We start from the raw sequence: 13,034 nt of genomic DNA on the forward strand, positions 1-13,034 counted from the left end.
CACAAATGGGTACCGGTTCCATCCTCTCTACGGCAAGGAAATCTCGCAGTTCGCGAGTAAAACCGCCATCCCACGACGGCGGTTTTGCCCGTCCACGCCGGTAACGTGGACGGGCCTTTACTGTCCCCCTGTCGATCAGCGCCCTTAGATTGACAATATCGAGCGAACTAGCTCATCCTTACGCATGCTTGTTTTCTCGGAAGAACAGGGTGAAAAGCAGGATACAAGAAGTCCGTGTGTGTGCGTGCAGGGGGTGCTAAATGTCCTGAGCTAAGAATAAATGCCCTTTCAAAAGGCCAACGATTGCAAAAACCAGTTGTACGGCCAGAAATGCCCGAAAGAACCGAAATTATGTCTTCAGAAAAGCCATAGCACCATCACTCTATGTGGCTGAAACCGGCACACCGTCACTTGTGTCCGGCTGGTGCGGAGGAAATGTCGAGTTCGCAATCGGAAACATCAGAAACACAATCAAGGTCACGTACATGTCAGCCAACACTCAAGAAGGGCGTCTGACATGCTTTGACCAAACGGGAGGCAAATTGTATAGACACAGGCATGGGGATGTAACTAAGGTAAAGGGACATGGCAAATCATCCAATGGGGGTCAGAGTTAGCGCTAATTCAAGAGAAGCCTCACTGATGCCAAGATAGAAAGAAGATAAGCACAGTAGTTACACCAATGTTCCTCAGGGCGCAGTAAGTGCGGGGGCTACGCATCGAATATTTACAGCACGTGAGGGAGACCTCCTGCCCCCTCTAAAAAAAAAGTCGGCTTAGTTTTTCTCCAGCACCCCCCCCCCCTCTACTTTAGAAAAAGTGTGATGGCCGAGCTTTTGGTGAGTCACATAAAACGACGTGCTGTGCGTGGAAGCCAATAACCGCAAAATGGGCCCCGACTCCGGCCTGAGTCAGGAAATAGTAAACGTTATTTCGCCCTGCTGTATACAGAGAAAAATGTCAAAGAGAAGAACCCAGGGAAGTTGATTTCAGCTTCGGGTGGTAACACATGATTCAGAAATTTTATCTGTTCTGTTATGCGCAGCTGTATCCCTAACACATATGGTTTTGTACTGATATCACCATAGGAAAAATCCGGCGCTGCAGCCGTTAAGATAACAGAAATCGTGGGTGGTACATCAATTAACTACAATTTGACAGCTATATTTATTGGGACAGCCTATTACAACTGCGTTGAATTTGTTGTAATTGTATTGCGTTCTAACCTCACATTTCAGAGGTACAGTTAGGCGTATTGCGCTTAGCAATAATAAATATAATTATGGTATTTTGAGCACATTAAATAATGTCAGCTTTCACCATGCTTTCAGTAGACCGAGGTAACGTTCGCCAGCGGTCACCATGCGTAATCACCTTAAATAACCAATTCTACAAATCTCTTTTACTCTTACTTTTACTCTCTTACTTCTAGGGTTCTGAAAATAACCGAATATAAGTAGTCATGGTTTCTCGGCGGCTATGACGTAGCGCTGATGAAACACTAGGTTGCGGGTTCGATCCCGACCACGGCAGTCGCATTCCGATGATGTCGTAACGCAAAAATGCTCGTGCACCGTGCATTAAGTGCCCGTCAAGGAAGGTTACGTGGCTAAAGCTATTCCGGAGCACCCTATGGGCTACAGCGTGCCTCAAAATAGGATCGTTATTTTAGCAATTAAAATCCCACAATTTATTATTCTTTTTTTTTCCAAAGCATCAAACCGAAAAAAATGAAGTACGAATGAAGCTAATCGTTCCTATGCAATAATACCAGTATACGAAATGATGTTAAAGAATGTCAATTACGGATGCTCAAGGTCGCTCGAAACTAGACGGACGAAATTTAGAGAAATCGCCGTTCACAAGCACCATGGTTAAAGTATCGCCTACGAAAATAGCACAATCACCACATGCAGCGCCTGATTCCCTGCGAGATTATTTGTTTATTTAAGCAAGTTGTGTGCCAGAAGCGCGAAACTGACGGTCGCGCGGCCATTCGTGCCATGCACGGCTTCACGAACAGTCTCCGCAACTTAACCGGAGAAGCGGCATGGCACACGGACGCAAACTTTTCGGCGAGCTGGAGCGCAACGCAGCAAATTAACGTATTTTAGGGTGCAAGAAGCGCGCCCTTGTTGGGAAACGACGGTCCTCGTTAAATGCATCGCCGAACCGACCCTGCAACCGGATCCGTTTTGTAATGCAAACCTCAGCGCGCGTGTGCGTGTGTACGGGTGCGTTGGTACACGTTTACGTGTGCCACGACGGCTGAAGCGGGTGAGGTTTTGCATACGGCTGTTTCAATGCGGTCGATTTTTTTTAATGCCCTTTAGAGCCCTTGAAAAGTTTGCATTTAGTTGGCTTCGTTTAACCACTCCCCGTCGAGTTAAGAGAGCTTTTGAAAAAAAAAAAGCATCTATATTGCCGCCACTTCCAGCCACTGTCGGAACCGCTGTGCTCGGCTGTGTACGCATGATTAAGTTAGCAGAGGATCCGAACGCAGCCTGTCATAAGGCATCTATTACTGCTGCACGCCAAGTTCGCGGAGTTTACGGGAACTAACGCGAATACACAGTGGAACACACACACACACACACACACACACACACACACACACACACACACACACACACACACACACACACACACACGCACACGCACACGCACACACACACACACACACGCACACACACACACCCACACACACACACGCACACACACACACACACACACACACACACACACACACACACACACACACACACACACACACACACACACACACACACACACACGCACGCACAAAGCACGCTCACGACAAGCATGCTGTCTTGGGACTAAATAATGACTGAAACTTTACCGACACTCCTCGTAGGAACGCGGGCAGGCGATTAAATTAATGGCTCTCCACAAAGCTATGGGCCTGGTTCTATAACTCATTAGGGCTTACTCATTAGAGCCCAACAGGCTCTTTTGCCAAACATGGAAAAAGAAGAGCACGATTAGTCGGCTGTAGAGTATTCACACAGCAGAGTGTTTGACCATAAAGCGTTACCGTTCTGGCGATACCCCTACCGGTACCCGCTGCTACCTTCTGCGCATGCGCAGCGCGTATCGCACATCATGCGCAACGGGAGGAAGTGGTGCCGGTATTGGTGGAACGATATGACGCTGTGCTAAAGAGTTCAAATACCCGAGTGTATGCGTGCTTTAAGTAACCAACGATATTCGGCAAGTGCACGCAACCAGTGGCTATGGAAATGCACTGCATGCCGCGCACGATGTCCCGGGTTCGATCCTGGCCACGGCGGTCGCATTCCCATGGGAGCTGAATGCAAGAAAGGTCCGGTACCGTGCGTTAGGTGCACGTTAGTTTAGACTAACAAATTAGTTTAGACTAACAAACCATTGTTTGAGAAGCCTGCAGGCACTCATTCCAAAATAATAGTTTGATAAGGATAAGAAAATGAAGCTCGAAGTATCAGCATTTGAATTTTGCGCCGAAAGCCCGACGCCGGTACGTCATCGTGACGTTAGGGATCCCAAAGTATGTTTTCGCATTTCGGCCGCGTTGGCTGAGTAAAGATTGCCGAACTAGACATGCGTAATATCTGGTTCCTTTAGAAGACAATGTAGTCAATCTGTAAAGCTATATAAGTAAGTACGCCCTGAAAGATGCCACCAGAATCAATGACGTCACAGCGACCAGGTGCAGGAACTTCAAGGAGGCGTCGCCACCCGTCTTTCGTTCTTGAGCTTTTTCCGGCTGACCAAGGGTCTTATTGCGGTAAGATTGGTGTTTTTTAGTGTAGTGGAAAAGTAATTTACTGATGCGCAGAAGAAATAATTTTTCTCTTTAGTGTCCCTTTAAAGAACTCCACGTGCCAAAAATAATCTGAGTCCCTACATGGAGCTGTTTTGCACTGGGACACGTTTTAGTGATGCTGAAGGTATTGTCTTCTATTTTCGGCGCTGTTCTTGTTCTTTGTATACATAACACGTATGTTGCACTTTTTTGCGGTGTTGTTTTCATAGCCTATTACTTCCTAACCTGCCCACACCTGTTGCCTGTTATGGTTCTGAGCTTTTCGTTATTATACTTGGCTTTTATCGGCTTCTCGCTTATCTTTGTTTTGCACTGCATACGGACACATGTACTTGTTTATCTTTATTTGGTGACCGCGTTTCACCGTCTAAGAAATGTTATCGCTCAGTGCAGGACGCACCTGCATCGAAAGCTTCTCCGATGGACGCATCGGAAGCTTCTCGAATGTTATCGATGGTTCCATCCGCTGTCTGTTGTCACTGAATCTTGTGTAATCTGATTGCTTGTATGCGCGACGCGAATTGTGTAGAACTTTCTGGAAGACACGCGGGTACCAGTGATTATTCTGGAACCTTCGATGACTCATGTATAAAAGCCGACGCGCTTGACCCGCTGATCAGCTTTGGACGATCGCCGACAGCGTTTGCAGCTATCGATGTGCTTTGAGTGTAACTTGCTTTTGTGGGCCCATGTCCGCCCAAAAAAATTTGTTTCGTCATTCGCAGATTTGGCGCTGTCTTAATGACAATACCTGATCTTCACTTCAGTCTTCACTGAATTTTATTGCACTAGTTGCAAAACATTGTGTAATGCTCTTTCCATTAGTACTTGTCATTGCTAAAATTATATTGCACGCTTTAACAGATGTAACATGTTTTGTCGTTGCAGCTCTCCGTACAGTCTCCGACTACGGGACGTACTTGTATACGACGGCAATCCACATATGTATAATTCTATCGCACCAATAAAAATAAAAACTACATACGATTGCTCTCATAACCCACTGTACTGTTTCTGTAGAGGTTAAAGCTCACGATTTGTTGCTTAGGTTTGTATTTCCCGGACTATAATGTAGCATCTCCCACTACACGTTTCTCGCATCTTTCCTGAGCATAGAACCAGAGGATGGGGATTACCGTTTTTTATTTTAGACTGCGCTCCGAATACATTTGCATACTATTCGGAAAACTAAAACGAACGCCGGGGGCCACTGCGCAGCATGGCGGGTGCACCGAGACTACCGCGTCGTCGCTACCGCTGTCTTTGATTATTTCCTGATGCCGGCACGCGCTGTTTTAAGGAAGCACAACGGGCAGTTGACGTCGAGAACGTCGTTTTATTCTGTATACGCGAGGTACAGTTGGTAATGACGCTGACATCGTTGTGCTTTGCGTGCAAGCCACCGGCGTGACAGCGCACCCGCACGAGGTCACGGATGAAAATCACCGATGCATTCCGGCTCTCATTGGTCCGGGAGGCGAGGTACTCGTGCACTGCTAGATTATCGGAAGAGTGCGACCACGTTTCTGCTGCTTGGGTTCGCCGTGATTGCTCAGTGGCTATGGTGTTAGGCTGCTGAGCACGAGGTCGCGGGATCGAATCCCGGCCACGGCGGCCGCATTTCGATGGGGGCGAAATGCGAAAACACCCGTGTACTTAGATTTAGGTGCACGTTAAAGAACCCCAGGTGGTCAAAATTTCCGGAGTCCTCCACCACGGCGTGCCTCAATCAGAAAGTGGTTTTGGCACGCAAAACCCAATAACTTAACTGCTTGGGTTCACTGTTAAGGCGCGGGTATGGACTGGCGTTTCGACTGTGCGAGGCATCGGCCGGCGAAGCGAGACCCGTCGCGCCGGCGACGCCAGGACTGCGGAAAATATTGCAACCTGTTGAGTTGTCCGTGTTGAACGCGGCCTGCAGCTCGGTCAGGTGTTGCCGCTGTGCATGCGCACAAGTGTGTGGCGAGCGAGCGAGCGCTTTTACGTTTGCGCGCTCTCTTAAAGTCTAAAGAGCGAGCGAATCGAAAGAGTGAGCTTCGCGCCTTATAGCGAGACCGAATTCCACAAGCGCGGCGAGGCTGCGGCGAAGCTTTCCCGCTAGTTTTGCGTTCAGAAAACTTTTGTTATCTTTTTTGTACTCGAAATGCGCGCAAGGTTCGCTTAGCCGTGGTTATTGGAGTAGATTGCCCGCCGTCTCACTCGTAGAGAACGGCAAAAAAAAAAAATGAAAGCGAGGCATCGCTTACAATAAAAATACACATTTTCACGTCACGTGCAGGTTTGTCTTGTTGTGCATGGCCGTATCGTCACTGATTACTCGCCGCTCTCTTCGTGTCACTGCCTATGGCTGCTGTGTAAACAAACGAAAGGGAAAAAATATGTTTCTGCGTAAACTAAATGTCGGTCCACCTCATGCGTGAATTTAATTTTGCATGTCCCTCTGTAGCTGAGGTATCTGGCATTTTTCTGGCCCAGACTGTGCCTACCGCGTAACTGCCTATGTCCTTCAGACGCTGATAAATTGGCAAACATTTTTACAACTGCGCAAACGAACGACTAGAGAGAGAGAGAGAGAGAGAGAGAGAGAGAGAGAGAGAGAGCACACAAGGACAGGCGCAGACTTGCAACTAATCTTAATTCCACAAAGACCAGATATGAGTACATCTTAGAAATACACCACTGCGCATGCGCGGACAAAACAATCACCCAAGAACTTTCTGTTCAAGCAACACGCAACCTAACCACGTTCATCAATAAAGCACATCTGATTGTTGTACAGATAAACTGAGGTGTAGCTGTCACAATCATCTCTCTTCTTTCTAATTTGATACTCCTCGAGTAACTCTCTCACTCAGTTTCCCTCTTGGCGTGCGTCGCGTACGTGTAGCTAAAAGCGTTTCAGATGGCGTGCACGTAAGGTACGTAGGCTTTTCACGTTTGCGCACGTGAAACCTCTACGTACGTGTAACTAAAACTGTCTACTCTCTATTATCACCATGGAGCTAACGGCCCGAACGCAAACTCCCTGAAGTTTGCCGGAGAACTCTACTGCATATGTCGTACAAGTAACAGGATCGAGTTCTGTTGATTCGAAGAAAAAACCGATTTCCGCCTAAAAAGAAAATACTGTCTCGATGAAAATGCCGAGACCACAACCATTGTCGCCGTCACAGTTTTGCGGTGCGGAGATTCGCCATCCGTGTGGCTTTTCAGGGACGATCTTATGGCGCAGGGGGAAATTTGTGAAAGTAGACAGACTCGTCCTTCCATCTGGCTGATGAACACTACGGAACGCACCAAAATTGTTTACTCATGCAGAGTTTCTTTAGTGGTGGCTCCATCGTTCGACAAGGGCACCCCCGATCGTAGTACTACGGGATGGTACCAACGTTCGCGTGAGGTTCTTTGCGCTCGCCGCTAGGTTTCGCACGAATTGCCGAACTCACCGATTGGGCAGCTACAACAGCTACTCCCTTCCATTTTGTCTGTCTCGTAATCTCGGGCACTTCGAATTCGCCCGCACGCGCCGAATGTCTTTGACACGCGTTCTCGTCGTACGTTCTAGGCCCTTAAGGCATCGCTCGCCGGGATTCCTGCGAGCCGTTGGCGAAAGGTTGGGCCGGTTTACCATTCCTGCTTCTTCGCATAACCGCATAAGAGCGCATACGTGTCTCCGCGCGCTCACGCCCCTTCGACTCCTTTCCGTCAGCTTCGCGCCCAACATCGACCTTTTGAATCATTCACAGACTCGCTTTCGCGGGTGTGTCCCACACAAACAGCGCGTGGCTGCCTGCCTCTCGAGCGAGCGAGGCCTTGAATGCTCGCTCTTCGTGACGAAGGCGCGAGCAAGGCGTGCGCCAGCCAGCGTATGCGTAACGCTCGGCATCGTTTGTGCGACGCCGTGCGTCTGTCTAACTCGTCGTCGCTTGCACCGACAACTTCCACGAAGACGAGCGTGACCTTGCCGGCCCGTCGCCCGAAGATCGTGGCTGCGGCGGAGAAAAACAGCTCCCGTGACGAGACGCTGTCACGAAGAGTTGGTTTGCTAGGGCCCGACCGCACGCTCGACGACGCATTCCCGAGCGAGTCCTTTAATATGCTCAGCGGCCGGAGTGTGTGATACGAGGCACTTTGCACGTGGCCCTGCGTGTCCTCCGTGGGAGTAAACCGCTGCTGCGCTCAAAGGAGCACTGTCACGTGATTTACGAATTGTAGTGACTCAACCGTACCCTTTAAGACCGCAGAGGAATCACACTCGACAACCGTAAAGGTCCCGAATTGAATTGAATTCTCGGGTTTTGCGCATGAAAACGACGATTTGCTTATGAGGCACGCCGTAGTGCGGCACTCCGGTTTAATTTTAACCACCAGGGTGTATATAAGGTGTCTCTAATACACGGGTCACGGGCGTCTTTGCATATCGTTTCCATCTAAATGCGGCCGCCATGGTCGGGATTTGATCTCGCGATCTGGTGCTTAGCAGCGCAACACCATAGCCGCTAAGCTACAGCGGCGGGTATCAAGGCTCGGAGACACTTTCAATTTGATGTTAACGCGATATCGATAAGGGCCCTGTGTAGCAGAAAATCCGGTGTCAGACGTCGCTTCGGCAAAAAAAAAAAAAAAAAACCCGCCGACTGCTGCGGGCGGGATTAGCCCTGGCAGACCTGGCCACAAGTCCCTGAATCTGAGCCTACCCGACGGCACTAGGTCATGGGCCGTAGTCGAGTGTCGGATTCATTTTATTGCACGAACACGAGCACATAGTTCGAGCGTTGACTTCGAGCCAGCCAATCGCAGCAACATTCATGATGCGATAGGTCCTTGAATCTTGTCTCCTGGCAAAGCGTTTACAGCGCCCTCCTGAAGCTGTAGGTGTCTGTCGTAAGCAAAAACGCGTATCCTTTACGAACAGTGAATTACGCTAGCTGGCGAGCATGCGCGAGACGCTTGGAATCTATGTAAAACGCTTGTTTCAAATAAAAGGAACGTCAGTTGATATTCGGCGCATGGTCCCGTCGTTTCGTGTCTCCACTTCGTCTTCGTTGTTTGCGCTGTAGCGATTGTGATATCATTGTGTTTTCTATATATATTTGGTTGTTCTTACGTGCCTATCTGCCCTTTTACCCTGGCCAAAATGTGGGGAACCCAATAGGGCACGGCCTTGCCTAAGCTTATAGCCCTTACTTCTCCATCTCTGTCTCCCAATCGTTTATACAAGGTCAATAAGCATTTCAAACTTCCCTTCAACCGATGTCCGCCGACGAACGCATACGTGCAGTCGGCGTCAAAGGTTTGCGGGCTGTGGTGTTTCCGAAAGCATTAACTTTCCGCGCAGGTTCTGCAGCGAAACACGTGAACGCTATGTTGTCATGACAGGCTGCACGGGCCCAGGCTGCGGAAATATTCATCTTTCTCTCAGATACCGCAGACCGTCAACTTCTGACGCCGACTGCACTTTTGGATTTCAATTTCTTTTAGCGTCTCTTTGGTTCAGATCAACCAGAATTTGGCGGAAAGTTCGTCGTCATGGCTTAGACATATATGTTTACAGAGCAGCTGACAAAGTGTTCGGTCATAACGTTATAGCCTTTGTAAAAGCATGAATATACGAGTCTACTACAGACAAGATGGATAGACGAGTCCATAAAATGTGCAAGCCCGTATGTCCATCAAATGTCTACAGTTTACAGAAGCTACCCCTAGGTATATGCATACACTAAGTAAGAGGGTTGCCAAAAAGCATGATGAGAGAACTGTCGATAAGAAGTGTAAGGCCCCAAATCTCTAGATAGTGTTTAAGTACCATTTTAAGGACTTATCTAAAGGCTGTTATTAGAAATGCCAGACAAATGGCCATAGACATTCAACGAACGGATAATAGCACATAAAGTACACAAGACAAGGCACAAGAGATCTCGGAAATATGCATCAACGTCCAACTTTTAGGTGCTGCGTGTTTGATAAAATTTGAGAACCTTGCGGACAAAAATTAGTGGTAGTTCAGGATACAGGATATTGAAAGCAGAGCTTTACCTAGGAGTTACTTTCGGTAGGCAGGAGCGCGATCGGGGGCGCAGCCACTGTCACTATGAAATATTATCGAATTTTTCAAAGCTAAGCAAGCACATCGCTGACATATTAACAGTGCAAACATACATTTTGAACACACACACACGCATATATATATATATATATATATATATATATCTGTGCGTGTGTGTGTTATATCGCCATAGTGGTGATTTCGCAAAGCGTCAGAACCCTCTAACCCTCCCCCTAGTTACGGTTCTGATTGAAAGTGCTTCTTTAACGAATGAAGATGTCCCACACATTCGTCCGTTTTTCTTCGTTGATTCTCGTTCAGAAAACGCAGTGACCCGGTCCCGGTAGCAGGCACGGGGAGTTGACTGGCTTTCAACGAAGTGTAAAACATGACCGAGTGCTGCTGGCGCGTGGCCCGTTCGCGCGCGCCGTCAACACCGCTTATACAAGCCAAAGAAGACAGGCTTACGGAGTACCGCTCGTAATAACAGGCCGCGAGTGGGGACGCGCGTCCAAATCTGTGTTCCTTGGCTCGCCTCGCGGGTGATTCACGCGCGGCGCGCAGCCGCGCCGGAAGCAAGGGGGCGTCCAGCACGACACGTCGAGAAGGATACGCGCCGTGCCGTACACGAGAAAAACGACGAGCCACTCTCGAGCCACTCATCACGCGCGCCACCTAGCGAGCCAGCAGTGACTAAGAACAAAAGGACGCTTGCCGGTGACACGCCCACCAGCGCAAGCCGGTAAGTGCGACGAGAGGACGCGAGACACTGGCAGAACGAAAGCTTCCTCGAAGACTGCACGCGTCGCGGCAGCCGGAAGTTCGACAGTCACTCGAGCCAGTTAGCATCGATTAACTGTTTTTCTTGAATCTGTGAGAAAGGGCGATGCAATACGCCCCATTTTTCTTGTCTAGACAAAAGGAAATCTGAAAGCAAACGCCACATCTCTGTCTAAATCTGGCACTAGTGGTTGTTTGCGCACCGAAACGAGGAATAGGTTAGATGACGCAGTTTCTTCAATACGAAGGCTATGTGCACAGAAAGCAACCGTGAGCGAGGTTCTCACTCACTTTGTCGCATAATTTGTTTTTTACAAAGCACAGTGCGCATACGTATAAGGCAAATAATTGGTTTCGTTGAACAGCTTGGCTACCGTTAGCTGGGACACACCGTAGATGGCTAAATGTCGTTCTTTTATGTTTGGTAAGAGTGACCGAGTCGTTACTTAGAGGCTTAGGAGCCCTGGACGTACGCATGTTACACTGTAATACTTTGTCATTACCATAACTTAAGCGCTTCTCGCATGTAGAGATACTGCCGATAAAATTAAGCCGGCATAACATTTACGTGGCCTTCAATATTCTAGGGAACCAAAGGGCAAACACGGGAAACCACCCCTCGGTTTCGAAACACTACCCAATGTCGGGCAGAAGGTTTATGGACGATAAAGCATACCGATGTGGCGTAGACTCTTCTAAATTACGAATCTGGCGCAATCGCGCTGATATTGCGCCGGAAGATGCCACTGGCATAAACGCGAGCCAGTGAAGAAACAGTTATCGATGTGAGCGCTTCAGAGTTACACAGAAAGCGACGCTACCCCCCATCTCTCTAAACTCTTGTAAACTGCGCAAAAGTTTTCAGCACTGGCATGTAGACGGGTCGCCGTGGTTTCAATAATAGGGGCTCGAGAGTCGGGAAGGCCGGATAGGTCCTGCTCGTTGCGGAGCATTAATAGCCAAGCTCCGGCAAACGGGGTGCAGCGGCCTTGTGAGTTGCAATGGCCGAGTGCGGAGCAAGAAAATAATTAAAACGTACGTGGGCTCCTGGCCATTGCCACTAAAGCTTTCCCGTACACATTCAGTCCGATGTTCATGCGCACGTGTGCGACTGTAATTAAACATCGCGCTCTTTCGATCTGCGACTGATGTCTCGGGACGAGATTATTTCGTTCTTATTGTGCACAGAGTATGTATACAGAAACAAATTGTGAGATCTTTTCTGGGTTATAACATTCTCTCATAAATTTGTCTATTAAATATGGTTTCATTGAGACCTTGAAATAATGTGATAATGGTTTAGATATGGACAGCAATCGGATATATGTCGTGCTCAGCTGACAGTCATTGCTGCTCTTGTTGAAGCTCATGGGTCATTCGTTTCCCGTCTAATATTCTGTCTGCCTTCTGAACAAATCCTGAACCTGCGTCAAGTGAATAATTTCACTTCTTTTTTTTAGGTGTGCCTTCATTCATTATAAGGAAATGAAAGAAACGAATAGAGTGTGTCAAGAATTCCGGTAACGGGTCGTCTTGTCATTTTTCCGGGTGCTGTGCCCAGGTTTCTAAGATGTTCGTGCGATTGAATTCACACTTACCGGTTGCGCAGCTCCTATCTCGGAGGCGGCTGTCGCTTTCTACAGTGGGACCTGTAAGAATCGAGAAACAATATTCAGTCAATAGTTCTTGTTTACTTAGCAGTGAAGCAAGTAAGAGTGGTATTTCCTTCAACATCGCTACTTTGTGAATAAAGATCCTGCAGAGCCCACGTGGTACACAGGAGCAATACATTTACGCAATCTTTACAGTGAGACGCCCATTTTGCCGCTTTCAACTTTGACAGACGCAGTTTACCAAATGCAACGTGCTTATTAAAGTTGCAAAATGGCAGTCATCAAAATTTCCTAATTTTGAATTTCGAATAACTTTTACTGAAAGATGTGAGAACGCAAAGGAAACTTATGTGACCTTCCGTAACTTGAATTTGAAGGCTGTGTAAATTTTCGTTGAAATCAATTTATCGTTCCCGTAAAAAGAGCGTAGTATATTTTTCAGATATACATTAAAAGGGAAAATAGAAAATGCAGCGGAAATAAATTCCAATCTCATTAAAATATCATCAGAAGGAAAAAAACGAAAGATATACAAGGAGCAACTAGAAAGCTCTTAAACACAAACATTCTAAATTAAACAACCGCAAGAGAAAATTAGGGAGCTTCGTACACGCACAATACATAAAAAAATGGCAACAAAAATTATAGAAGCAGACTGGCACAGTTTTCGCTCTCACATGCATGCCGAGTCACGTGCATTTCAGTTGACTGCCATTCAACATCGCTTCACGTGCACCTCGATTGGCTAACCCGATTGGATAGGAAGCGA

This window comes from Dermacentor andersoni, chromosome 8 (assembly GCF_023375885.2).
Source record: "Dermacentor andersoni chromosome 8, qqDerAnde1_hic_scaffold, whole genome shotgun sequence".
Taxonomy (NCBI): Eukaryota; Metazoa; Arthropoda; class Arachnida; order Ixodida; family Ixodidae; genus Dermacentor; species Dermacentor andersoni.